This window comes from Hyla sarda, chromosome 1 (assembly GCF_029499605.1).
Source record: "Hyla sarda isolate aHylSar1 chromosome 1, aHylSar1.hap1, whole genome shotgun sequence".
Taxonomy (NCBI): domain Eukaryota; kingdom Metazoa; phylum Chordata; class Amphibia; order Anura; family Hylidae; genus Hyla; species Hyla sarda.
The window spans coordinates 345,949,292-345,975,188 of record NC_079189.1 but is presented as its reverse complement, the minus strand read 5'-3'; the positions used below and the strand labels follow the sequence as shown (position 1 = coordinate 345,975,188).

Genomic DNA, 25,897 nt, shown 5'->3' with positions numbered 1-25,897 from the left:
TCATGGCAGCTATCAGACCTCTTAATTTCCTATCAAACTCATTCTGTATGCCCCTTCATGCACAGAGTGCTGCTGGTGAGTTCATTTAACCCCTTTATGAACCAGTAATTTTTTTTTCTGTCTTGTGTTTTTTTTTTCTCTCTTTTTCTTTTCTAAGACCCATAACTTATTTATTTTTCAACTGACAAAGTTGTATTAGGGCTTATTTTCTGAGTGAAAAGTTGTAGTTTCCACTCATACACTTTTTTTTTTTTTATCATACAATGTATTACGAAGCCAGGAAAAATTATGTGTAGGGCAAAATTGGAAAAAAAAAACATGGAATTGCACAATTTGTAGGGCAATAATTCTTTTGGAGTTCAAAATATGGTAAATCTGACATGTTATTTTTATTCTATAGGGCATTATGATTCCAGTGATACCAAACTTGAATAATCTTTGTTTTGTTTTGTTTTATGTTTAAAACATTTTTTAAAACATGATAAAAAAAAAATTGTTCATTACCATGTTCTCACCCCTATAACTTTTTTTTATTTTTCTACCTATGAAGCTTTTTTTTTTTTTTTTTTTTTTTTTTCCCACCATAAGCTTTAGTGTTTAATGGTACCACTTTTGTGTATTTCTGGCTTTTTGATAACTTAATATTAAATTTTTGGGGGGATGTAATGCAACCAAAAATCTGGATTAGTGTAGGAGTTGATATATAGATTAAAAAGTATCTTTGCACAGTATTTTTAGTGAACGCCTGTTAAAAACTAAACGTGTTTCAAGGCACAGGGCCTTTCCTTCAGTAGCGATATATCGCTACTCTGGAAAAGACCTGGTGCCTTGAAACGCTTCTAGTTTTTAACACGGGATCACTACAAATACTGCGCACGCTCAGAACCACGAGGACACCACAGCTTCCATTGTGGTCCGGGCTTGTGTACAAACCAGAGGCACATCGATCCAAGCCCAGTGTGCATGCCCACTGTATACACCACCTAAAAGTGCATGTCTATATCCATCAGTGCACAGTTATTTTCATTAAAAAGCACACACGTGTTGTGGGAGCACAGACTTCCATCTACTAAGAGGTGCACCTCCAAACCGAAATACCGCAGGAGTGCGGACCCTGGGATGCCATACTACCTTCAACAGCCCGCTTGATTCCTGATCTTTTGAAGCCTGTCTGCATAGTGTGCTGGCCACTAGGCTAAAGTTTAGCCTCAGGATCGCTAGCAACTGCATGAACGCTATTGACTGCTGATGAAGAAAAAATCTGCTAATGGTAAGCGGTGCTGTGCACCTCCGTCTTCATTTTTCTTATTTTTATCATCTTCATTAATGAACTCTAAGACCGAGAAATTTTCTTCAAAGAATATTATAGTGGTGTGCTATTTACGATACGGTTTTCAATAAGTATACTATCCTTGTTGTCGCTATAAGGATTTCATTGGAGTATTCCCAAGGATGACTTTTTTTTTGAGAACTTTAATATAAAACACAATGTGTATAGGCTGCACAGATAAAATGCATTCATAAAGTGGTCAGAGTCTATTTTATCTATTTTATATATCTTTTAAAATGTTTTATATATTTACTCACAGGACTGCTGCATGGGCCCTGCAGCAGACCCTGTATGAGTCATGTATATTTATTATTAACATATCTAGTACCGGAAGCATAGTCTTATCTTTTATCTATTTCTTTTTAAAATGTACCCTTGAGGTTTTGGTTTGAATTATTTAAGTTTTTATAATTCCTGTTGTTTATCAAAGATGACCTCAGGCATGTTTCTTGGTCATCTTCTTTCCACCTCTACTGTCAGAGTGAGCTACACATATATATTTTTTCCTTACATAGATCAATATAATGCTATAGCTTTACATTGATCCATGAAATATGTGCTCTATTGCTAAGGGCTGCCAAAGGCAGTCTTCAACAATCACAGAGCCAGGGAAGACGTCGAGGACAAGGTAAGGCCTCAGGCTTCCCTAGAAACCCATAGCCCCCTAGGCTATGGGGCCACTAGACACCAGGGAATAGTGGCATTTAATGTTTAAATGCCAGATTGCAACCTTTAACCCCTTAGGGACTCAGCCTATTTTCACCTAAAGGACTCAGCAAATTTTTGTTTTTGCATTTTCATTTTTTCCTCCTTCCCTTCTAAAAAATCATAACACTTTCAATTTGCACCTTTGGGCTTGTTTTTTGCATCACCAATCGTACTTTGAAATGACATCTTTTATTTTATAATATTACCTGCGGCGAAACAAAAAAAAAAAAATATTTGTGGGGTGAAACAAAGAAAGAAAGAAATGCCATTTTGTACATTTTGGGGGCTCCCATTTCTACGCAGTGCAGTATTTGGTAAAAAATAACACATTATATTTATTCTGTAGGTCCATACGGTTACAAGGATATCCAATTTATATAGGTTTTATTTTATTTTAATAATTAAAAACATTATAAACTGCATGCACCAAAATTAGTATGTTTAAAATTGGCATCTTCTGACAACTATAACTTTTTATTTTTCAGTGTACGGGGCTGTATGAGGGCTCATTTTTTGTGCCGTCGTCTGTAGTTTTTATTCGTACCTATGCAGAATTTTGGACTTTGGTATTTTTTTTTAAATGTACGCCATTGTGCGGTTTAGCTAACATTATTTTTTAATAGTTCAGACATTTTTGCATGTGGCAGTACCACATATGATTAATTTACAACATTAATCAACTGGAAATCTTCTACAACTTGGCTGCAACATGAAATCTTCTAATTGCTTACACTGTTCAATGCTATACCATTGCACAGCACTGATCAGTGTAACCGGCGCTCTGCTGCTCTAGCCTTCTGCACATCCATGGAGCAATAGATCACCGATCGGATGACGGAGAGGCATGTGAGGACCCTCCCGTCATCCGGTAAGCTGATCGGAACATTGCGATTTTGTCGCGATAGTCCCGATCAACTCTGCTGAGCTGTCGGAATTGTTAACTTTTGCTTTAGATGCAACAATCAACTTTGACATTAGACGTGGGTCCTGGCTGCCCGTAGAAACCGGGACCAACGGGGTTTAACCCGTTCTCAGCTGGTGAGAATGGTTTAAACCCGTTATACAAGTAAGCCCTGAGTCCTTGAGGATCGGGGATGCAGGGCATATGCATATGCCCTGCATCCCCAAGAGGTTAAAACCTATTAGGTCCCTTCATCAGGCATGTTACAAAATAAATGTGAAGAAAATCTCTCTTAAATACAAACCTAGCTGGCATGGTTACAAATGGGAGAACAGAGATGATCAACATTGTGTATGACAGTTCTTTGATCAGTGAGAGGTAATATGCACAGAACCTTGCATCTCTTTTGAGAACATTTACAGCATGCATCATTTCAAACAGCAGATAAGATCAACCCAGTTCTTTAATCAGTCAATGGTGGTATAATGGGATGGATACTGCAATCAGCCTCTGGAGTCCACTTAGCTAGTCCACCAAGTGGTAATGGGACATGAATTCCCTATCTCCATTGAGGCAAGCACTTAAAAAATTGAATTAGAACATCAGTTTGATCTCCCATATTTTTCTCTCCCTTTGAGTTGGAAACTGTCCCATTAATACAGTCAGTCTTATATCTCTGATACTGTGCCCAATCTGGCAAAAATGTTCTCCCACTGGTGTCTCTGTCCTCTTATTGCTGTTATTATATCTGTGTGAATTGAACCTTTTGTGTAGTAGTTGACCTGTTTCACCCACATACAGAGCAGTGTGGCATTTTGAACGCATGATAAGATAGACCACATTAGATTATTTTCAGTATAAGATGTCATTTATGCTATGGTGTGAGATGGAGTTTGATATGGGCACTCTCTCTGCAGCGTGGATGTGTGCACACCTTTTACGCCTTTTTCGGAGACAGTGTGAGGTGTCATTTGGTGCATTTTTGTTTAGGGCACCCCCATTATCATTTTCTTTAGGTTGGGAGGCTGTCAGAAGGCCAATATGGGGGGCTGTGGGAATATTTTTTTTAGTCTGTCATCGGTGTGCAGTGTTGTTTGAAGTTTCTTTGATATTTTGCACAAAAGCTCAACTTGGAGGTGGTAGGTGACTACCAGTGGTACTTGGTTACCTATGCGATGTTCCTTGTACCTCAGCAGTTCTTTCCTGGGAATGTTGGTGGCTTTTCAGATCTGGTTGTCAATGATCCTGGAACTGTAGCACTGGTTTATGAAGTACTTTCTTAGTTTCTGGAGGTGTATGTTGTATCTTATAGCCTGGCTGTATATGATGGAGTTCTTTGTATGTTCAGGGTGGAAGCTATTGTTTTTGAGGTAGGTTTGTCTGTCTGTAGGTTTGCAATACAGGGATGTGTGGATGGAGTTGTTCCTAATGATGATAGTTGTGTCCAGGAAGTTAATTTCTGATGGAAAGGTTGATGCTGGGGAAAAATGCATTGACATTCTCATGGAAGGCGAGAAGTTCCCCTTTGCTGGCAGTCCAAATGATTAGAATATCATCTATATATCGAAAGTACCCTAGGGGTTTTGTTTGGCAGGTGGATAAGAAGTCCTCTTCCAATTTTGCCAGAAAGAGGTTTGCATACTGTGGGGCTATTCGGCTGCCCATAGCAGTCCCCATCTTCTGTAGGTAGAGGTCTTGCCCAAATCTCAAATCATTATGGTGAGGATAATTTGAATCAGTTGTGTTGTTGGTTCAGTGTCCATGTTGTTACATGTTAAGTATTCCTGGCATGCTGCTGTGTCATCCCTATGTGGAATGTTAGTGTATAGGGCCTCGACATCCATGGTGGCAACAAGACTGTTCTCTGGAAGTGAGCCTAGGTCTGCCAGTTTATTTAGGAGATCTGTGGTGTCTTTTAGAAAGCCCGGTGTTTGTTTCACCAGTGGTTTCAGAGTTTTTCATACCCAGCCAGAAATATTCTCTGTCAGTGTGCCATTTCCTGAAATGATGGGTCTTCCTTATGAATTTTTGGTAACATATAGAAGGAGCCATATCTGTATATATCACAGTATTTAACCAGATAAATGATGGACATCAGGACATCAGAGCGATCTCTGATGTCCGTCATTACCAGTAGATGTCAGCTGCTGATAGCAGCAAACATCTCGCGGGTTATGACGCGGACCTGACCCATGGGCCCGCGTCATATCCGCTCACCTAACCCATGATGCACATGTATGTCATGGGTCAGGAAGGGGTTAAGCTCTCTGAGGGAGCAGGGGTGCAAATATATAGTAGAGCTATGAAACTCCCATCACTCACACTGTCTTCTGTTCTGCTGCAGTATACTGTGGGCAGAGTCTCTAGTGTGTTTCCTCTGCTTTCTGCTCGTAATAGATGACAGGGACAAACATATCACAAGGAAAAGGGCTGAAGCGGCATCGCAGTGGAACACATTGGCACTGTATAAAGTAAATTAGGAGAAGGTTCTATATCACTGATTCATCACTTGCGTTATCCCTTCTGTCTTTGCGGAGCCAGAGGCATCATGAGAAATGTAGGAAACATTGGGAGTTCCCAGTCAAAGGAAAAGAAGGAATCAAGATGACAGATAAGCCATAAACAGCACATTAACTAAACTAAGTATACACAAGCTATACAGGATAGCCTTCACATTAACCCTACAATGAACCATGACATTTGTTTACTTCATGGGGCTGTTTAGGAAGTATAGAGAGGGCTCAAACTTAAACTTCATAACTGGCTGCATCCAGCTGTTTTAACCATTTTTATGCCACTGTCAAACTGATAGCAGGATTTAAACAGTGTCATTGGTGATGCAGTGTTGCAGGACAGCTTCCTACAACATGATCGCAGGGAGGCGATCTGCTATCACTTAATCATGGCAGCCAAGGCCTATGCTAGACTTTCAAGAAGGCCAGAGTTGCATATTTTTGTTAAATGTAATAAAAAGCAATCAAAAACTCCCCTCACGGTATGGATGTCTCTTACTATATCTCATTGTAATGGGTCATATACGTATGATTTTCCTCTGATACTACCCTTTCACCATCGCCTGGTTGTTTCCCTCTACTCCTGGAAATGTTGACCTTTCTGATTGTGTCCTCCGAACTACTATGTATTGAGAAGTTTGACCAGTGTTATTGGATACATTATACACTACTATAATTCTTATATGTACCTGATCCCTCCGTCCTTCCCTTCCCTCCCCTTCCTGTCCCCTCCCCCATTCCCCCTTCAGATTTTGGTTTACATTGACCTTTAAAGGGCATTGGCCCTTTGTTATTGCACTAGTTATGTTACTCTGCAAATGCTATACTGTATGATGTACAACATTCTTAAGTTTGAATAAACTTACTCCGTTTGATACTAAAAAGCAATCAAAAAGTCTTATCTACCCCAAAATGATAAAGATGAAAACTACAGATCACAGCAAATTAGTTTTTTTTTCTATTTCACCTCACAAATCATTGTTTCTTTTATTTTTGAAGGGGTTTTCTTTCATTGTTTATGGTAAAATTAATGTCATTACAAAGTACAATTGGTCTAACAAACAACAAGCCCTCATATGGCTTTGTAGATGGAAAAATTGTAATTTTGACCAGTGTCGGTAAGGGGTTAAAGTATACCAGACTTACTCTTTAACTGGTGATGATGCAAAATTTGGGTTTTCATAATTTTATGGATCCTAATTTCCTTTTTTGTGTTCCCCACACTGTATGCAGTTTACTGAGGAGGAGGGGGCAATCCCATGTTTCCTCTTACACCCCTTGTTTCCTCTCACATCTCATGTGAAAACTTCTGCTCTCACTCCTCAGAGCCGACAACTGGCTGCTCTGTGCACTGAGGCTCTGTGACACACTCCTGGCTCACAAAGCTGGCTGACTGACAAGCTAGGAGCCTGCCCTGTATTTTGAGACTCACAGGCAATAGCTGCAGGGACAAGACAGTGATCTGGAAAGTGGAAAAAAAATACTGTATCTCTAATTGTCAAAATAAGAAAGTGAAGATGTTAAAAAAACACAACTGCTAAAATCAGTGGAGTTCCATTTTCTTATAGTCCATAGTAGATGGGAAAAGATAGTAATAGACATTTAATACAATTTTTTTCAGCAGCACCAATTCACATGTCTAATGCTACAGTCTTTATATCAGAGTTTATGTGTACAAACCAGAATGGGTTTTCCTACGCACAAATATACATTAACAACTTACTAATACAAAAGGAAATTTTACCCACACTTTTTTTTTTTCTGTAAAATACACGTAAAAATGCACTGTGTGAACTTAGTCTAAGACTCACAAAAAGAGATGGTGGCATCTCTGAGAATTATTATTAAAAAGGAAGGCCAAACGAATAGTTGTGGGAAGCAATATCTTTCCAAGGAAAGCTTAAAGGGGTTATCCAGGAAAAAACATTTTTTTATATATCAACTGGCTCCAGAAAGTTAAACAGATTTGTAAATTACTTATATTAAAAAAATCTTAATCCTTTCAGTACTTATGAGCTGCTGAAGTTCAGCTGTTTTTTTTTCTGTCTCAGTGCTCTCTGATGACACGTGTCTCGGGAACCGCCCAGTTTAGAAGCAAATCCCCATATCAAACCTCTTCAACTCTGCTCTCTGCTGACATCTCTGCTTGTCTCGGGAACTGCACACTGTTGCCAGACAGAAAACTTCAGCAGTTGATAATTATTGAAAGGATTAAGATTTTTTAATAGAAGTAATTTACAAATCTGTTTAACTTTCTGGATCCAGTTAATATATATATAAAACAAAGTTTTTTTCATGGAATACCCCTTTAATTAATGTGTCAGCTGATTTAGATGGTAAAAATACCAATCTAACCAGAACATGGAAAAAGCTACAGTTTTATGTGTATCTTTGAACTTCAACCTATTGCTACAAATGCACATTAATTGCTATAAAGTCGATTTTTTTCTTCTTTCAAGACAGATTTCACACACTTTATTGTTAACTACAGATAAAAAGAAGAAATACAATATACTCACTTCTTCTAGTTTTCTGCTATATTACCCCCAATTAACCCAAAGTTCTAGAACCTCTTATGGCCATATGCCACTACACACTAATAATGAAACAGTATGGGAACATGTACCAATGATTAAATTGCCCATGGTTCATGGAAAACAAGGAAAAGGTTCATGAAAAACACGACTACTCTTCTAACCAAACTGACAAGGAAACTGTTTGAAAAGTTCCAATTAGCCAGTTCTTTTGATGCTGTCATGCAGCTCTTATTTCTTAAATGTTTCCTGTTATACTCTTTCCTTTTTTGTGCTTTCATTCAGTTACTTAACAAAATACAACTGCACCATTTACTGTATTTAAGCATTTGTAAACAGTAAAGATTAATCTGAAAGGTTCTTTCCAATTATTTTAGCAATTAAAATGGATTGATAGATAATAATAATAATAACAAGATAATAACAAAATGTATCTTATTGCACTATTCCGAATAGGTGAATAAAAATGTTTTATTCTGTCACAAAAAAAAGTGCCTTAACCTGTTGGGGACAGAGGGCGTATGGATACGCCCTTGCGTCCCAATACTTACAGACAGAGGGCGTACCTGTACGCCCTCCGCATTTCTGATCACCGCCGCTCAGGGTACATTCACATGGGCGGGTTTACAGTAATTTTCCCTCTACAAGTTTGAGCGTGTGAATATATACTAAAAACGCTACACTAACCAATAATAAAAAGTAAAACACTACATATACACCCCCCTTACACGTCCCCCCCCCCCCCAATAAAAATGAAAAAACCTCTCATACGGCAGTGTTTCCTAAACGGAGCCTCCAGTTGTTTTGTTGCAAAACAACAACTCCCAGTATTGCCGGACAGCCATAGACTGTTCTGGCAGGCTGGGAGACTTGCAACAGCTGGAGGCACCCTGTTTGGGAAACACAGCTGAAGGGTTTTGGTGGAGACCCTATCCTTGTATCCGGGTCTGCCCCTATTGCAAATTCCTCATTTAGGCCTCAAATGCGCATGGCGTTCTCTCACTTCAGAGCCCTGTTGTATTTCAAGGCAATAGTTTAGGGCCACATATGGGGTATTTCCATACTAAGGAGAAATTGCATTACAAATTTTAGGGGGCTTTTTCTCCTTTTACCCCTTATGAAAAGGTAAAGTTGGGGGCTACACCAGCATGATAGTGTAAAAATATAAACATTTTACACTAGCATGCTTGTCACGATGCCGGCTGGCAGGTAGTGGATCCTCTGTGCCAGAGAGGGATTGGCGTGGACCGTGCTAGAGGATCGGTTCTAAGTCACTACTGGTTTTCACCAGAGCCCGCCGCAAAGCGGGATGGTCTTGCTGCGGCGGTAGTGACCAGGTCGTATCCCCTAGCAACGGCTCAACCTCTCTGGCTGCTGAAGATAGGCGCGGTACAAGGGAGTAGACAGAAGCAAGGTCGGACGTAGCAGAAGGTCGGGGCAGGCAGCAAGGATCGTAGTCAGGGGCAACGGCAGGAGGTCTGGAACACAGGCTAGGAACACACAAGGAAACGCTTTCACTGGCACTAAGGCAACAAGATCCGGCGAGGGAGTGAAGGGGAAGTGAGGTGATATAGGGAAGTGCACAGGTGTAAAGACTAATTGGAACCACTGCGCCAATCAGCGGCGCAGTGGCCCTTTAAATCGCAAAGACCCGGCGCGCGCGCGCCCTAGGGAGCGGGGCCGCGCGCGCCGGGACAGAACTGACGGAGAGCGAGTCAGGTACGGGAGCCGGGGTGCGCATCGCGAGCGGGCGCTACCCGCATCGCGAATCGCATCCCGGCCAGAGGCGGTATCGCAGCGCCCCGGGTCCGTGGAACCGACCGGAGCGCTGCAGTGAGAGGAGTGTAGCGAGCGCTCCGGGGAGGAGCGGGGACCCGGAGCGCTCGGCGTAACAGTACCCCCCCCCTTGGGTCTCCCCCTCTTCTTGGAGCCTGAGAACCTGAGGACCAGACTTTTGTCCAGGATATTGTCCTCAGGTTCCCAGGACCTCTCTTCTGGACCACAACCCTCCCAATCCACTAAAAAGAAGGTTTTCCCTCTGACCTTTTTAGATGCTAAAATTTCTTTGACGGAGAAGATGTCCGAGGAGCCGGAGACAGGAGTGGGGGGAACAGATTTGGGAGAGAAACGGTTAATGATAAGTGGTTTAAGAAGAGAAACATGAAAGGCATTAGGAATACGAAGAGAAGGAGGAAGAAGAAGTTTGTAAGAGACAGGATTAATCTGGTGCAAAATCTTGAAAGGACCAAGATAGCGTGGTCCCAACTTATAGCTAGGGACACGGAAGCGGACATATTTGGCGGAGAGCCATACCTTGTCTCCAGGGGAAAAAATGGGAGGAGCTCTTCTTTTCTTATCCGCGAATCTCTTCATGCGTGAAGAAGCCTGTAAGAGAGAATTTTGGGTCTCTCTCCATATGATGGAAAGATCACGAGAAATTTCATCCACAGCGGGCAGACCAGAGGGCAAGGGGGTTGGGAGGGGGGGAAGAGGGTGACGGCCGTACACCACGAAAAACGGGGATTTGGAGGAAGATTCAGAGATTCTGAAATTATACGAGAATTCGGCCCAAGGTAGAAGATCTGCCCAGTCATCCTGGCGGGAGGAAACAAAATGTCGTAAATAGTCACCCAAGATCTGGTTAATTCTTTCTACTTGTCCATTGGATTGAGGATGGTATGCAGAAGAAAAATTTAATTTAATCTTGAGTTGTTTACAGAGAGCCCTCCAGAATTTAGACACAAATTGGACGCCTCTATCCGAGACGATCTGCGTAGGCAACCCGTGAAGACGAAAAATGTGTACAAAAAATTGTTTAGCCAACTGAGGCGCTGAAGGAAGACCAGGAAGAGGGATGAAATGTGCCATTTTGGAGAATCGATCAACGACCACCCAAATAACAGTGTTGCCATGGGATGGGGGTAAGTCAGTAATAAAATCCATACCAATCAGAGACCAAGGTTGTTCGGGGACAGGCAGAGGAAGAAGAAAACCAGCGGGCTTCTGGCGAGGAGTCTTATCCCGGGCACAGATAGTGCAGGCTCGCACAAAGTCCACCACATCAGTCTCTAGAGTCGGCCACCAATAGAAGCGAGAGATGAGTTGCACAGATTTCTTGATGCCCGCATGACCTGCGAGATGGGAGGAGTGACCCCATTTGAGGATTCCGAGGCGTTGGCGTGGAGAAACAAAGGTCTTTCCTGGAGGAGTTTGCCTGATGGAGGCTAGAGAAGTGGAAATCAGGCAGTCAGGAGGAATGATGTGTTGAGGAGAGAGTTCAATTTCAGAAGCATCTGAGGAACGAGAGAGAGCATCGGCCCTAATGTTCTTATCGGCAGGCCGAAAGTGAATTTCAAAATTAAATCGGGCAAAGAACAGAGACCACCTGGCCTGACGAGGATTCAGCCGTTGGGCAGACTGGAGGTAGGAGAGGTTCTTGTGATCGGTGTAAATAATAACTGGGAATCTTGATCCCTCCAGCAGATGCCTCCATTCCTCAAGTGCTAATTTAATGGCTAGAAGCTCTCGATCCCCGATGGAGTAGTTCCTCTCCGCCGGAGAGAAGGTCCTAGAAAAAAAACCACAAGTAACAGCATGCCCGGAAGAGTTTTTTTGCAGAAGGACAGCTCCAGCTCCCACTGAGGAGGCATCAACCTCCAATAGGAAGGGTTTAGATGGGTCAGGTCTGGAGAGCACGGGAGCCGAAGAGAAGGCAGACTTGAGTCGTTTAAAGGCGTCTTCCGCTTGAGGAGGCCAAGACTTGGGATCGGCATTTTTTTTGGTTAAAGCCACAATAGGAGCCACAATGGTAGAAAAATGTGGAATAAATTGCCTGTAATAATTGGCGAACCCCAAAAAACGTTGGATGGCACGGAGTCCGGAGGGGCGTGGCCAATCTAAGACGGCAGAGAGTTTATCTGGGTCCATTTGTAGTCCCTGGCCAGAGACCAAGTATCCTAGAAAAGGAAGAGATTGGCATTCAAACAGACATTTCTCAATTTTAGCATAGAGTTGATTGTCACGAAGTCTCTGAAGAACCATACGGACATGCTGGCGGTGTTCTTCTAGATTGGCCGAAAAAATTAGGATATCATCAAGATATACAACAACACAGGAGTATAACAGATCACGAAAAATTTCATTAACAAAGTCTTGGAAGACAGCAGGGGCGTTGCACAGGCCAAAGGGCATGACCAGATACTCAAAGTGTCCATCTCTGGTGTTAAATGCTGTTTTCCACTCATCCCCCTCTCTGATGCGGATGAGGTTATAGGCGCCTCTTAAGTCCAATTTAGTAAAGATGTGGGCACCTTGGAGGCGATCAAAGAGTTCAGAGATGAGGGGTAAGGGGTAGCGGTTCTTAACCGTGATTTTATTAAGTCCGCGGTAGTCAATGCAAGGACGTAGAGAGCCATCTTTTTTGGACACAAAGAAAAATCCGGCTCCGGCAGGAGAGGAGGATTTACGGATAAAGCCCTTTTTTAGATTCTCCTGGACGTATTCAGACATGGCAAGAGTCTCTGGGGCAGAGAGAGGATAAATTCTGCCCCGGGGTGGAGTAGTGCCCGGGAGGAGGTCGATAGGACAATCATAAGGCCTGTGAGGAGGTAGAGTCTCCGCTTGTTTTTTGCAGAAAACATCCGCGAAGTCCATATAGGCCTTAGGGAGACCGGTTACTGGAGAAAGCACAGAGTCACGGCAAGGGTTACTGGGAACCGGTTTTAGACAGTCCTTGGAACAAGAGGGCCCCCAACTCTTGATCTCCCCAGTGGACCAATCCAGGGTTGGGGAATGAAGTTGAAGCCAGGGAAGTCCAAGGAGAATTTCCGAGGTGCAATTGGGGAGGACCAAAAGTTCAATCCTCTCGTGATGAGATCCGATGCTCATTAGAAGGGGCTCCGTGCGGAAACGTATGGAACAGTCCAATCTTTCATTGTTTATACAATTGATGTAAAGGGGTCTGGTGAGACTGGTCACTGGGATGTTGAACCTGTTGACGAGAGAGGCCAAAATAAAATTTCCTGCAGATCCAGAGTCCAAGAAGGCCACTGTAGAGAAGGAGAAGGCAGAGGCAGACATCCGCACAGGCACAGTAAGACGTGGAGAAGCAGAGAAGACATCAAGGATTGTCTCACCTTTGTGCGGAGTCAGCGTACGTCTTTCCAGGCGGGGAGGGCGGATAGGACAATCCCTCAGGAAGTGTTCGGTACTAGCACAGTACAGGCAGAGGTTCTCCATGCGGCGTCGTGTCCTCTCTTGAGATGTCAGGCGAGACCGGTCGACCTGCATAGCCTCCACGGCGGGAGGCACAGGAACAGATTGCAGGGAACCAGAGGAGAGAGGAGCCGAGGAGAAGAAACGCCTCGTGCGAACAGAGTCCATATCTTGGCGGAGCTCCTGACGCCTTTCGGAAAAACGCATGTCAATGCGAGTGGCTAGGTGAATAAGTTCATGAAGATTAGCAGGCATTTCTCGTGCGGCCAGAACATCTTTAATGTTGCTGGATAGGCCTTTTTTAAAGGTCGCGCAGAGGGCCTCATTGTTCCAGGATAATTCAGAAGCAAGAGTACGGAATTGTACGGCATACTCGCCAACGGAAGAATTACCCTGGACCAGGTTCAACAGGGCAGTCTCAGCAGAAGAGGCTCGGGCAGGTTCCTCAAAGACACTTCGAATTTCCGAGAAGAAGGAGTGTACAGAGGCAGTGACGGGGTCATTGCGGTCCCAGAGTGGTGTGGCCCAAGCCAGGGCTTTTCCAGACAGCAGGCTGACTACGAAAGCCACCTTAGACCTTTCAGTGGGGAACTGGTCCGACATCATCTCCAAGTGTAATGAACATTGGGAAAGGAAGCCACGGCAAAACTTAGAGTCCCCATCAAATTTATCCGGCAAGGATAGTCGTAGTCCAGAAGCGGCCACTCGCTGCGGAGGCGGAGCAGGAGCTGGCGGAGGAGATGATTGCTGGAGCTGTGGTAGTAACTGTTGTAGCATAACAGTCAGTTGAGACAGCTGTTGGCCTTGTTGCGCTATCTGTTGTGACTGCTGGGTGACCACCGTGGTGAGGTCAGCGACAACTGGCAGAGGAACTTCAGCGGGATCCATGGCCGGATCTACTGTCACGATGCCGGCTGGCAGGTAGTGGATCCTCTGTGCCAGAGAGGGATTGGCGTGGACCGTGCTAGAGGATCGGTTCTAAGTCACTACTGGTTTTCACCAGAGCCCGCCGCAAAGCGGGATGGTCTTGCTGCGGCGGTAGTGACCAGGTCGTATCCCCTAGCAACGGCTCAACCTCTCTGGCTGCTGAAGATAGGCGCGGTACAAGGGAGTAGACAGAAGCAAGGTCGGACGTAGCAGAAGGTCGGGGCAGGCAGCAAGGATCGTAGTCAGGGGCAACGGCAGGAGGTCTGGAACACAGGCTAGGAACACACAAGGAAACGCTTTCACTGGCACTAAGGCAACAAGATCCGGCGAGGGAGTGAAGGGGAAGTGAGGTGATATAGGGAAGTGCACAGGTGTAAAGACTAATTGGAACCACTGCGCCAATCAGCGGCGCAGTGGCCCTTTAAATCGCAAAGACCCGGCGCGCGCGCGCCCTAGGGAGCGGGGCCGCGCGCGCCGGGACAGAACTGACGGAGAGCGAGTCAGGTACGGGAGCCGGGGTGCGCATCGCGAGCGGGCGCTACCCGCATCGCGAATCGCATCCCGGCCAGAGGCGGTATCGCAGCGCCCCGGGTCCGTGGAACCGACCGGAGCGCTGCAGTGAGAGGAGTGTAGCGAGCGCTCCGGGGAGGAGCGGGGACCCGGAGCGCTCGGCGTAACAATGCTGGTGTTGCCCCATACTTTTCATTTTCTCAAGAGGTAAAAGGAGAAAAAGTCCCCCAAAATTCCTAACGCACTTTCTTCCCAGTGTGGAAATACCCCATATGTGGACGTAAAATGCTTTGCGGATACACAACATGCTCTGCGGACGCACAACATGGCTCAGGAATGAGAGTGCACCATGTACATTTGAGGCCTAGTTACAGCAATGCTGACATGAATGCAAAAAAAAAAATACCCACATGTGACCCCATTTTGGAAACTACACCCCCTCACAAAACGTAACAAAGGGTACAGTGAGCCTTAACACCTTACATTTTTGTTAAAGTTGAACATGAAAATTTTAAATGTGTTTTTCCCCCTGAAATGATAGTAGTACCCCATTTTTTTTCATTTTCACAAAGGGTAATAGGAAAAATGCCCCCCCAAAATTTGTAACACCATTTTTTCTGAGTAAGAACATACCCCATATGTGGATGTAAAGTGCTCTGCGGGCAAACTACAATGCTCAGAAGAGCAGAAGGAGCGCCATTGGGCTTTTTAAGAGACAATTAGGCTGGAATTGAAAGCCATGTGTGTTTACCAAGTCCCCATGGTGCCAGAACAGTGCCCCCCCCCACATGTGACCTCATTTTGGAAACTTCACCCCTCACGAAATATAATAAGGGGTACAGTGAGCATTTACACCCCACAGGTGTCTGACAGATTCTTTGAACAGTTGTCCGTGAAAATGAAAAATTTAATTTTTCATTTGCACAGCCCACTGTTCCGAAGATCTGTCAAAAGCCAGTGGGGTGTAAATAGTCACTGCACACCTTATTAAATTCTGTGAGGGGTATAGTTTCCAAAATGGGGTCACATGTGGGGGGGGTCTACTGTTCTGGCACCATGGGGGGCTTTGTAAATGCGCATGGCCCCCGACTTCCATTCCAACCAAATTCTCTCTCCAAAAGCCCAATGGCGCTCCTCTTCTGAGCAAGTTCACCCGCAGAGCACTTTACATCCACATATGGGGTATTTCCATACTCAGAAGAAACGGGGTTACACATTTTTGGGGGCTTTTTCTCCTATTAACCTTGTGAAAATGAATAATATGGGGTAACACCAGCATTTTATTGAAAAAATAATTTACGGCCCAATTTAACAAAAGTTTGTCAATCACCTGTGGGGTGTTAAGGCTCACTGTACCCCTTGTTATGTTCCTTGAGGGGTTTAGTTTCCAAAATAGTATGCCATGTGTTTATTTCTTTTACTGTTCTGGCATCGTGGGGGCTTCCTACATGCAACATGCCCTCAAAAACCATTTCAGCAAAACTCGCTCTCCAAAAGCTCAATGTTGCTCCTTCCCTTCTGAGCCCTCTAGTGCACCCACAGATCACTTTTCATCCACATATGAGGTATTTCCTTACTTGAGAGAAATGGGGTTACACATTTTGGGGAGCATTTTCTCCTATTACTCCTTGTGAAAAGTAAAAGTTTGGGGTAACACCAGCATTTTAGTGTTAAAAATTGAGTTTTTCATTTTCACGTCCCACTTTAACAAAAGTCCATCAATCATCTGTGGGGTATTAAGGCTCACTGTTCCCCTTGTTACATTCCTTGAGGGGTTTAGTTTCCAAATTTGTATGCCATGTGTTTTTTTTTTACAGTTCTGGCCTCACGGGGCTTCCCAAATGGGACATGCCTCCCAAAAACAATTTAGGGAAAATTTGCTTTCTAAAATACTGTTGTCGCTCCTTCCTTTCTGAGCCCTTAGTGTACCCACAGAGCACTTTACATCCACATATGAGGTATTTCCTTACGCGAGAGAAAATGAATTACAAGTTTGGGGGCCTTTTTACCTTTTACCCCTTGTAAAAATAAAAAAAATGGGACTACAATAACATTTTAGTGTTCTCCGTCTGGAGAAGAAAAAGTTTAGTCTCAAGGGGCGACACGCCTTCTTTACCGTGAGGACTGTGAATTTATGGAACGGTCTACCTCAGGAACTGGTCACAGCAGGAACAATTAACAGCTTTAAAACAGGATTAGATACATTCCTGGAACAAAATAACATTAATGCTTATGAAGAAATATAAAATCCCATCCCTTCCCCAATATCGCGCCACACCCTACCCCTTAATTCCCTGGTTGAACTTGATGGACATATGTCTTTTTTCGACCGTACTAACTATGTAAAAAATTGAGATTTTGATTTTCTCCTCCATTTTTTGCTGCTATTCCTGTGAAACACCTAAAGGGTAACAAACTTTTTGAATGTCATTTTTAATACTTTGGGGGGGTGCAGTTTTCAGAATGGGGTCCATTATAGGGGATTTCCAACATAAAGACCCTCAAATTCACCCTCAAATTTTGGGGAAAAATTGGAAAATTGCTGCTATACTTCTGACTAAAACATGTCAATTTTATGATGCCAACATAAAGTTAACATATTGTATTTGTGAATCAATGTGTAATTTATTTGACACGTCCCTTTTCCTTACAAGCAGAGTGCTTCAAAGTTAGAAAAATGCAAAATTTTCGAATTTTTCTAGAAATTTGGGAATTTTCACCAAGAAATGATGGAAGTATCAACTTAAATTTACCCCTAACATAAAGTAGAATATGTCACGAAAAAGCAATCTGGAAACAAATGTATAAGTAAAAGCATCCCAGAGTTATTAATGCATAAAGTGATAGAGGTCAGATTTGCAAAAAATGCTCCCGTCCTTAGGGTTATAATGGGCTGCGTCCCCAAGGGGTTAAAGGGGTACTCCACTGGCCAGCGTTCGGATGTAAATGTTCCAAATGCTGCTTTCACGCCCTCTCCCATTGACTTGCATTTAGGGGGCATGGCAATGTTGTCATGAGGGGCGTGACTGACCCCCATAGTGCAAAACCGGCATTCGGAACATTTACTTCCAAACGCTGGCCAGTGGACTACCCCTTATAAAAATACAACATTTCAAGCCTGGTGGGCCACTGACCAAGGCTCCAAACACTGTATGCACTCAATACTGGGGGTTACCTGTTTGTTGAATATGTTGTTCTTCCTCCATGATAAATAGTTAGATAGATAGATATATAGATAGATAGATACTCAAGGAGAGCAGCACATCTGGCACATTGTAAAATAAACTGTGCAAAAAAGTTAAACAGATTTGTACTTTTATTTAAAAATCTTAAACCTTCCAGTACTTATCAGCTGCTGTATGCTACAGAGGAAGCTGTATAGTTCTTTTCTGTCTGGCCACATTGCTCTCTGCTGACACCACTGTCCACGCCAGGAACTCTCCAGAGCAAGAGAGGTTTGTAATCTGGATTTGCTCCTATACTAGACAGTTCCTGACATAGACAGAGGTGTCAGCAGAAAGCACTGTAGTCAGACAGAAAATAACTATACAACTTAATCTGGAGCATACAGCAGCTGATAAGTACTGGAAGGTTTAATATTTTTAAATAGAAGTAATTTATAAATCTGTTTAACTTTTTGGCACAAGTTGATTTAAAAAAAATGTTTTTCACTAGAGTACCCCTTCAAGGATCCAAACTATGCTGACAATTACATAACCATTTGCTTGTACAACTTTAAGTTTGTCAATGTTTCTGACTTTGCAAATTAGGCAAGAGAGATGAAGCTAAGTCCCGCTTTTGTCATGTCCCTACTTCTAGATAATTTCATGACAAAAAGACTGGCAGATAACAAGTACTTGCTCTACTGTACCCAGATCTCCCAAAAAAAGACAGATTTCAGAATTTATAGATTTCTATCCATTCGTTATTTATTTCAAAGTAGAAGAAAATGTGATATTGTTATTGTACTATCTTTGTAAAACATGAAATGTAGTTTCTCAGGATGAAAATATGCATGTCATAGAGAGGGGTCCCCAGCTTTCCCACTAAAAGCTTAAAAAGAAACTTGCTGTGCAAAAATGGGAACCAGTCTGACAGACCAAACATTTACGGCTGTTTATATTTACGCCTAGATAAAATGTTTCCTTGTGGGGGCATGGCTGGAGAATGGACGCAGGCTGTGAGCGCTCCTCTCCGGACCTGAGCGAAACAGGGGCTTAGCCAGTAATCGGAGGGAGATCGAGAGGCAGATCAAAGAAAAAAGTACCTCCAGCTACTGCGGATCAACCAGGTCAGATCTCCAGGTTCTTTAAACCGCTGCCCGCTGCCACCACAGCTCCGGTCGGGTTGTGGCCTTCCCTACTTCCGGTCCCTGAGTCTCCCCGTGTGACTAGTGCTGCTATGGACTCTACAGCTTCCCACACTGCAGCGGCCTCTCTAGGTGTGCACACTCCCACAATGGGCACTTCTACCAGTCACTCTCTGCCCTCACCTGAAATGACAGTTAACACACTGAAAAACCATCCTGAGTTACTAGCATTGTTTGCGCTGCTCCTGACAAAAGCTGATATGCAATCTCTAGCTTCCGACCTGAAAATGGCCCGGAAGCAAGATTTGAAACACGTTAAGGCTGAGGCGACCCGCCTCTGTGATAGGGTCCAAACACTTGAGGCTCTCAAGCTCTCAATGTTGACCATTTAGATGACATGGGCAATAGAAAGGGCCTCCCTGAATCGGTTTTGCCCCAAAATGTGTCCAAGACCGTTAAACGGCAGATAGAGCACTAGAACTATACAGAGCTCATAGAGCCCTGAAGGCTAAAGATCCGGATCCCAAAAAGCCGAGAGATGTCATCTGCCAGGTTCATCACTATCTACAAAAGGACAAAATTATGCGGAAAGCTCCTGGTACTCGTGACTGTGCGGTTGCTTTTTTTTTGTATTTACTGCATTGTTATATTTTTCTGTTCTATCTTTTTTCTACAGGACTCATGACTTCTTAGCTTCCCTGCCTTGTCAACTGGTCAACCCTCTATCTTCAGGTGTAGGTGGTTAGTTTTTTTGTCATCCCCTCTGTTCCACATGGCAGCTGACATACATATTTCATCCCTAAATATCAAAAGGTTTAATGTCCCTGAAAAACTATACTCCTTTTATAAACAAAAGGTACATATCCTGGCATTACAGGAAACTCACTTTAAAACGGACCACCTCCCTTCCCAATAGATACTATCGACTCTTGCTACACAGTGTAAATTCTGAGACTAGAGCTAAAGGAGCATCTGTAGCTTTCCATAGAATTCTCCCACTTACTATTCTTGACTCCTCTCTTGATCCCAATGCTCGCTATGTTTTTGCAAATTGCAAAAGGTTGGGTCAGAAATTCACTGTAGCCTCCATATATGCCCCTAATCACGGCCAGATACCCTTCCTCATTAAAACCCTTGAAGCCTTGGCTGATTTTGCAACAGGGCCTATAATTCTATGTGTGGTGATCTGAACCACCCTCTTTTTCCATCTGTTAATACCTCCTCTGGCCATTCATATTTACCACACAGTAAACTCAAAGCCCTTAGACAAAAGCTTAATTCCTCACAGTTGTCGGATGTGTGACGGACTATGCATACACAGGACAGAGATTGTACTTTTTATTCCCATCCCTGGCAATCCTATAGTTGTATTGACTATGTTGTTTGCTCCCACGACCTTCTACCCTCCTTTACCTCAATTGAGAAAGGCATAACCACCTTCTCAGACCATGCCCCTATTATTGGCTCTTTTACGCTGCCTATTTTTGTCAAGCCCCACTCAACTTGGAGGCTCAACGAGTCTCTCCTTTAGGACGATCTATGCCTACAGGACCTTAAATCGTCAATCTCAAATTTTACTCAAGGTCACTGCTCAGATCCATCTTTACCCCTGGTGAAGTGGGAAACACTTAAATGTGTTCTAAGAGGAATACTGATCAAACAAGGGTCACGACTCAAGAGGGCAGCATCAGCTGAGTTGTCAGTCCTCCTCCAACAACTCCACACCATAGAAACCCAGCACAAACAAACCTAGCAAGATGCCATATTATGTGAACTCATCAAAGTCCGCCATGATTTTTTAGAACTGCTAAACAAAAAACATAGATATTAAAGACAGATTACTGAGAAATTGTTCTATGAATGGTTCAATAAGTCAGGCCGACTATTAGCAAGAGCCCTTAGAGAACGGAAATCTTCCCTGTTTGTATCAGCCATTCTTTCACATACAGGAAATATTATACACCTCACCCCTGACATACTTGAAACATTTCATCGCTATTATACAGATCTTTATAACCTATCTAAACCCCCAGCTCACACTGCCCCGATTGAAAAATCCCCCTCATTGAAACATTATCTTGCATCCATACCACTTCCCAACCTCCCAGAAGATGGGGTCATGGCATTTGAGGCACCAGTCTCTCATGAGGAACTTAATATTGCCATCTCCTTCCTCCCCACTGGGAAAAACCCAGGGCCAGACGGATATTCTGCAAAATTCTATAAGGTCCTCAAACTGTACATCATATCCTTTTAAATGGTGTACACACTCAATATTTGGGGATTTCACGTTCCCTCAAAGCCCTCTGACACATTCCACCTCATCTTCCCCTTCTTATTGCGAGCGCTGAAATCAGACTTGGCTAGATGGGAGCGCAGAGACTTTTCGTTGCTAGGAAGGATTAATGTTTTAAAATGAATATCCTCCCTCGACTCATATCTTCCCTCTACTCTTCTCTTTTGTTCCTGTACACATCCCATGCTCATTCTTTAAAGAGGTCTCTGCACTCCAGTCAAGCTTTGTATGGGCTCATAAACATCCCCGTCTGGTGAAACATATCCTCCACAGATGAAAGGCGGATATGGGTTTGGCTTTACCAAATTGTTTCATATACTATCTGGCAACGGTTCTTACCCGAGTCATTGATTTCTTCCACAATAAAAGTTAGAATAAGTGGGTAGCCTTTGAAGTTGCGATCTCTGATATAGATCCTAGAACATTGTTGTGGCTGAGGTACCCCCCCCCCCCCAGCCACCTTTTTTACCTCTGGTACACACCCGCCTGTGTTATAATCAATACTCAGAGCACATGTTTCATATCTACCTCGCCTCTCTTTGTACTCCTCTGATGGGCCCCTAACCCCTCTTTTTGGTAATCCTGACTTCCCTTCAGCACAAACTTCATCCTTATTTCTATTCCACACCCATTCAGAAGGTATTACATTCTACTCCCTCCTCACAAGGTCAGAATTAAAACCCCTTTCAGATATATTGAAGGATTCCACTCAGTGCATACTCCATATTTTTCAATATAACCAACTACTCCACTTTTATACTTCTTTTTAAACTCCACCGTGCGCTCACCAGATTCGAACACATATGCACTACCTCTCCCCAGGTATCTCATGCCATTAGTACCCTGTACGCCCTCCTTCTAGATGCTGATTCCATACACCCTTTACCATTCTGTACATCTTGGAGTAGGGAAATGGACTCTCCCCTTCAAGACGAGGATTGGGCGAGCACTATTGCTCTCTGTCACAAAACCTCAATGTCATGTAAAGCGCAGGAGACAAATTATAAAATACTAACTAGATGGTATACAGTAGGTTACCCACTTTATTATGTCGCACGTACTCTTCGGTCCCAGACTTGTGCTGGCGCTGTGGGAAACCTGGTGGTAATATGACCCACATCTGGCTGACCTGCCCCAAATTGAATCTATTTTGGTCTCACATTCTTGAGGCTATCTCTATATTAACCTCGCTAACTCTTCCTCAAACACCACCTACTCTATTAGTTTCCATTCTACCCCGATCTATACCTATTTCCATTCGCCCGACCTCCAAGCTGATCCATTTTCTACTGATAGCGGCCAGAGCTGTTATACCCTGTAACTGGAAATCTGAGACTCCCCTATCCTTTTTGTCCTGGCTACATGAAATCTCACATCTTTGTCGTATGGAGGAACTCTTGGCAGACTCCAGGCGCCAGAACGAGAAGCATCATATGATTTGGGCACCATGGTTGACTTTTATGCCACCCCCAGAATTTGGGTACATACACCTGGATACTTAATTTTCATCTTACTTTTAAGCTACTGTCAGTTGCCTACTATCGTCATTACTATTTTATTTCTTTCCATCATAATACCACTTCCGCCTGTGATTTCTGAAGGTTCTTATGGAGTTTGACCAGTTGACATGGTAAGTTCTTTACCAACCTTTTTTTCTTTTGTTTTTATATTTGAGTCTTTCTCTCTTTCTTCTCCTGTTTGTTTTGTTATATTCGTCCCTCTCCCTTTTCTCATCCCCAAACCCCTGCCCCTTATTTTCTATGTTCCCTTCTCCATATTTGTGATTTCTCTCCGAATACTTCCGTGTCCTGGATGTTTACCACATTAGGTGCTTATCATATTCTTTACACCATACAATGTTCTACTTCTTTATAATGCACCTGTATATTGGGAACTCATTGGGGGAAATTTATGAAAGGATTTAGACTGTTTTTTCCTGTCTAAATTTGTCGCACAGAAAGTCGCAGTCTAAATATGTGCGACTTTTCTGCGACTTTTGCTGCAGAGGATTTTTAGAACATGATGCATGCAAGTCTATTTTAGACGGAAATGCATTGGAAAATGCATTGTGCTGAATTTATCAAGTGCGACTTTTGTGCGACAAGTCGCATCTGCCCAAAATACGTTGAAAAGTCAGACCATGTTGGAGCAGGTCTAAATGCAGTTTAAGCTGTAGACCCTGAAGTCTGAGCACAGAATTTATCAAGGGCTGTGAGACCTTTGATAAATTAGGAGCACAATAGACAGGAGACTACCACATACGCTGGTCTATAAGCAGACCCAGAATAGACTAGATTAGTAAATGTCCCCCACTGTAACTACCCATTGTTGCGAAAACCAGATATAGTTATCTTTTTGTGTTAACTCTTTGTATTGATTGATGGAGAGAACCTTTTCTCCCTGTTTCTAATTGCACTTTTGCATAGCTGTTTGTATATCTTGTTAAAACTTCAGTAAATATTTCAAGAAAAAAAAAAAGTTTCCTTGTTTAAAGCAGTTTGCCACCTGGGGATAAGAGTAGCCAGACTGGTTTTATTTAAACAATAAAATTAAAAAGATTGTTGTCTCTGTGGAAAAAACCCTTTCAAAACTAGACTTATGAAGATTTGCAGTATCTACACACATAACAGGCTCAAGGTAGTTTATCGCTTCCTAGTCATTGAATGAATAGAACAGTTCTCACCTGCAGGAGTGTGGCTGTAATCGATTTCCACATTTTTACACACTTACACCGAAGCTCTTATCTTCTCTTGTTTATGAAATCTGGTCTTTCAAAATGACTTCAGGGTTTTCATGGGATAATGACTGTGGGGATAATTCTGGTGAAATCAAATGCACAGAATTATTATTATACATTGTCTTAACATACTAGTATAAATAAAATGTAAATATAGCTTCAAAAATTTAACAAAAATATCAAACTTGTCATAAGAAAGACAACTGGCTTACATACAGATGCTATTCTTGATGTAAAAGAGTTCTTGATCAAAGTCTACAATTGTATTGGGGTTTCCTGCTTGTAGAGGTAGAGATAGAGCTGTCAAATTCTAAAGCAGCTTGTCAAGCTCTGCTTCTCATTCACTTTTGAGATAACATAGTATCATGTGCTTGCTTCTATGTATTTACATAACAATGTTACCCATTTTGTCTTTTTTAGTTTGTATGCTTTTGGCAATGCTTTATATTATTTTACCTTAATTTTTTTTTAGATTACTTTGTTGTTTAAATTCAGGACAAAAAGTAATAGATTTATAATAGAGTTTAGCTTAGGAACCTGTAAAAGCTAAAAAAAAAAAAAAACAAACCAAAAAAAAATATGGTCCCTTGCTTCTACACCACCACCATTGTCATAGTGTTAGATTCAACTGCAATGCACTTTCTTGTGTCAGCCTTAGTAAAGACCCGCCTTAGCCAGTGTGTAAATTGTTGTGACAACACTGTCACAAGGAAGTGTTGTTACATAATTGTCTTTCAGCGTTTGTTTTTATTTTAGTTTTATTCCCATACATAAATTCAATTTAATATGCTCAATGGTAGTCACACAAGATCAATAACATGGAGCGGGGGCGGGGGGGGGGGGAGTATTCATCATTGTAGGTGTAGATTAAGCATTTTTGTGCACCTTTATTTTGTGTGCTGATGCCTCTGTGTTGGAGCAATGACCTATCCTCTGAACTAAACACTGGCTTATACAGGACACTGCTGAAGCCACGAGTTGGCTAGGTGGGCAGTATCTTGTGAAAACACTGACATAATGTAGACCAGTGCAGCTGGGGCTGGCACCATGAGAGAGTGAGAACATAGAAGGTAAGTAGGTATGTATATATATATATATATATGTATATATATATATATATATATATATATATATATATATATACATACATTTGTTTTTTCTATTTTACAGGACCCGTAGTCAGGGTCTTTGTAACAAAATTGTGGAATATCCTTTTAAGCATTACTCCTTTCTGTTTGATCAGACAAAGCAGAATTTTTATTTTTCATTTTTACAAAATGCCTAAATATTGCTGTTACATAAATGTTATAGTTTACCTCTTTGTTATTTAGATTTCCTCTCACAGGATTCACTTAATGTATTCAATGTTGGTAAAAAGAAGCCACGTCTAGTACCCTGATTCATATTGGCTGTCTAATACATCATCATATCATAAATTGTAACCCTGTATATGTACAATAGCATCCAGATGGAGGAACTGAGCATCTGAGCATGTGTGACCTCTAGTTCTGGAGATATTAGGTACATGTATTAAAAAGGAATCAAATGAACACATGTGGCACAATAACAAGTATGTACCAGCAATGTCCAGACACAAGTGCAATTTTTATAATTCCACTTGAAGAATTTTTAATTTTTACATGGTTCTTATGTAGAACTAAATCATGGGGCAAACCTGTTAACATTTAGAGAACTAAAGCACTGTCTAAATTAACAATGATCCTTTATGCTATGCTAACACCTTAACACCTTATTTTGAGCCATAAACAACAAAAAATCTCAACAGGAAAAAAGGACAGAAAACCGCTGGAAAATAGCCTTAAAGGCTAGGGGATAAGATGGCTGATTGCGAAGGGTCTGGCCACTGTGACCCCCCCAATGTTGAGGCCGGCACCCCGGTGTTCTGTACATTATGTTC

At 42.5% G+C, this 25,897-nt stretch overlaps 1 protein-coding gene across 12 annotated transcripts in view; it reads left to right on the top strand.

Moving 5' to 3' along the window:
• The window catches only part of LINGO2 (leucine rich repeat and Ig domain containing 2), a 1,627,476-nt gene that overhangs the window by 525,716 nt on the left and 1,075,863 nt on the right, over positions 1-25,897 (top strand). Inside the window, exon 1 of one of the 12 annotated variants that reach the window (XM_056520995.1) lies at positions 18,908-18,928. The exons of the other annotated variants lie outside the window; for them this stretch is intronic. The gene's annotated coding sequence lies outside the window, so the exon portion shown is untranslated. Of the gene's footprint in view, positions 1-18,907; positions 18,929-25,897 lie in introns of those variants that run through there. 12 annotated transcript variants of the gene reach the window in all.